Here is a 3,834-nt window from a genome sequence, read left to right as displayed (position 1 = left end):
AAGTAGGTGGAAGGGGAGGGAGGGAGAGAAAGATTAAGGGAGATAGAGATAATGAGAGATGAAGTGGGGGCATATTTAGGTTACCTGTGCTGAATATTCACTCCACAATGATAGTTTAAACCAGATTTTCACTTCCATATCTGAAGTGGTGGTTTGGTTTGTTCCGGTTATCCTTTATGTTCATTATCGTCGTCACCCACCAGCAGCACCGCCACCATCACCCATCAGAATCTCGTCTCATGCATAGGAAAGGTCGTCTCTTTCAGGTCAGCCATGCCAATCATCTCATTTTATCTCTCGTTCTGGTCCATTGTCTTCCTTGTCTTTCTTCACCATCCCAGGTCACTGTTCTCTGCAACTGTCCCATCTACTGATCTGTGTTTTGAATGATGCAAGTGGTTTCCCTATTGTATACTTTCCTTTCTTTCCACCCTGATTCTTCTTTTTGTTTGTTGGTAGCTTGTAATTCAAACTTTTTCCTCTTCCTGTTGTGTCGTTTTAAAGTTTTACCAGTTCGTGTCTTATTTGTTTATTTATTTATTTTTTCCGGCATTTGTCCTGTTCTCATTTCTTATTTTTTTTTTCTCCCTTCATTATTTTCTACGTGTCAGTTGTATTTCAGATTTTATTATTGTACGTACATAGTGGGGGATTTATTTTCCAGCTTCATCAATACTTGCCTTAATTACGTGCACTGCCCTTAATTATATTGTTTCCTTGCTAATCCTCAGAGAGAGAGAGAGAGAGAGAGAGAGAGAGAGAAAGAGAGGAGAGAGAGGAGAGAGGAGAGAGAGAGAGAGAGAGAGAGAGAGAAGAGAGAGAGGAGATGAGAGAGAGAGAGAGAGAGAGTATGTTTGTGTGTGTGTGTGTCAGATCCTCGTCAAATAGCCCAGCCGCAACTCCCCCTCCCCCCCTTCCCCTTCACACAGGTAACAAAGGCTGCCACTCACCCTGCCACTTACTCTCTTCATTATAATCCTTTCAGTGCATGGCGGGCGAAGCTGTGAGGGAATGTGTGTATAGGAGCAAATTAATGTTAAGGGGCGCTAATTGGCGTGTTATGAACTCATCAAGTGTGAATGTGCAGTGTGTGTGTGTGTGTGTGTGTGTGTGTGTGTGTGTGTGTGAGTGTGTGTGTGTGTGTGTGTGTCAGGAAGCGGAATTACCGTTGAGATATTGCGCTTTTTTTTCTTTTTTTTTTTTTTTTAATTCATGCTCAGTTGATTTTCATTCGTCTTTTCTCTAAAGTTACGTTTTCTAAATCTTCTCCTCTCAGACCTCTTTCTCTCTCAAGACTTCTCTTACACACATCTTACATCTCTTCTCTTGTCTGCATTGTCTTCCTTCCACTTTCAAATCGATTGTTCTTTCGCTCGTATGGTCATCTTTCCTTCCTATCACGTGTTCAATTCAATCCAACTTTTCTTTATCCTCTCTGCAACTCTGGCCATTGCTATATAAAACAGTGCAAACGATACTCAATGATTCCACGCTTATCTACCCTCCCTTTCACGTGTCCATACCAATCCAAGCTTTTCTTTATCCTCTACTGCTACACTGACCATTCCTATAACAAAGTCCAAGTGACACACAATGATTTCACACCCAACAGGAGCTCAGGTGAGCGTCAATACTTGGCTTACGTGACTAACCAGGTAAACTTACACGTAGAGGGTCGAGGTTCATGAAGAATGGATCTACGCGGCACGTATCGGCCCTTATCATGCTGATGGGTGCTGGCTGGCGAGTGTGTGTGAGAGGCGGAAGCGAGGTGATTATAGATTATAGTATGTTCAGGCATGTTAGAGCCTCGCATGGTACACAAACATCACGGAGCGCGTTTAGAAATGCCTAACAACCTTCGCCTCGTCAGCATTCTATAGTTAAGCTTAGAAATACAACTAGTTTTGGAATGTGAATCGTTTTAGTGGAGATTTTAGTGGACTACGTTGGATTTGCGTGTTTCCACCTTGCTGTGACTTGCACGGAGATAAATACAGTGAACCGTTTGAATTCCATTTTCCTATGCTTTCATAGTGAACCGGTTGTATTTCCACCTTCCTATGACATATAGAAGCAGGGATGCAATTAATCATTCATATTTTCACTTTCCTATGACTTGCAACGTGAGAAATACAGTGAACCAGTTGTATTTTCACCTTCCTGTGACTCACTATTTCAAGAAAAGAGCATCAAAACACTCCCAGACCTAACTTAACCAACCCAACAGAATCTTTCCTCCTCAACACCCAAACAGCGACATTAAGCGCTCATTTTCCTTTTGCGTTTTGTTGTTCTCAGTCCTTAGCTAGTCACCTTGACGCATGAACAATGGAAAAAGAACGTGAGCACGGGACAGACGGAGCAAGAATATGTGATAGCGTGGAAATACGATATACTTGCGGGCATTCTGACACGCGACGAGATACACGAACTGAAATTCCCACGCACTTGCATTACCAGGAAAAGAACTGAAGGGGGAGAGAGAGAGAGAGAGAGAGAGAGAGAGAGAGAGAGAGAGAGAGAGAGAGAGAGAGAGAGAGAGAGAGAGAGAGAGAGAGAGAGAGAGAGAGAGAGAGAGAACAGAAACTCGCGCCAACAAAGGTAGTTACTTCACAGAATACTTGAATGTTGGGTTCCTGCTGAGGTCTGGCTTGCTTCTTTCGCTAAACTGGTGCGACCCACTAACCCAAGGTGGCAGACACGTGGCGTAATAACTGACGCAATGCAGCTTTATTAATATAGATTGGACACCTGCTATTACGTTGATACCTGAAAGAAAACATAGCTGATTAAGAGGGACGCACATAGGTGTTATCTTCTGCCAGAAGTAAAAGTATTAGGTAATGACACTTCACTTACCTTGTTGATTCAGGGATTAGATTGTTAGTGATTAGATTATTTGTTTCTTGCGAAGTGTAAGAGACAGAAGCATTGAGAGTGATTGCTGAGATTGATGCACGTTACTGGAGAGAGAGAGAGAGAGAGAGAGAGAGAGAGAGAGAGAGAGAGAGAGAGAGAGAGAGAGAGAGAGAGAGAGAGAGAGAGAGAGAGAGAGAGAGAGAGAGAGAGACTTTAAGGCTTTTTTCTCTTATTTTCTGCTTCCTCTACTTTTTTTGTTGTTTTATTTTCCCTCCTCACTACACGATTTAAATTTTTTCTGTAAGATCCAAGTATCAAAACATCCGCGGAACTAAATAAACTAACTTTTTTTTTTAATCCTGTCTATAACTCACATTTTGCGAGAGGCATATTGAACATTCTATTTCATGTTTCATACGTTCCTGTAAAAAAAAAAAAAAAAAAATCGCAACTCCGCGTTCCCTTTGACACTCCCAAAGAACGTAACAGACAGGTATATTGGGAGGTACATTGAACGCCAATAGTCGATGAATCTATACTGATTTCCACTGTGCTTTTGCCTCGCATTCTTGTGCCCTGTGATCTGCAGTCAGTCTACCAAATGCAAGGTTTTGTGAGATTTTGAACAGCGTAGGTGATGTAAGATTGTGGGGAAAATGTAAAGCATGTGATTAATAAGTCATATTCTCCTTTTTCTTGTTCATGTTGTTCTTGTTCTTGTTATTCTTGTTCTTATTCTTCCTCTTCTCTTCTTCTCTCCCTTTTGATAACACTTGTTTTATTCATTTATTCATCATTTTTATGTATCCGGGAACAAATCTGTCAACACACGCCTGGACTAAATATAGAATGCCACGATTTATTAAACTATGAAGAGTGAAGAGTTGGTGTTTCATTCTGTTCACGAGGAGACGTTAGGTCAAGCGAAGGCAAACCTCCTAACGCACGTCCACAATACATGCTGAAGGTTGG

Source organism: Scylla paramamosain, chromosome 10 (assembly GCF_035594125.1).
Source record: "Scylla paramamosain isolate STU-SP2022 chromosome 10, ASM3559412v1, whole genome shotgun sequence".
Taxonomy (NCBI): domain Eukaryota; kingdom Metazoa; phylum Arthropoda; class Malacostraca; order Decapoda; family Portunidae; genus Scylla; species Scylla paramamosain.
This window is presented reverse-complemented; position numbering follows the sequence as displayed.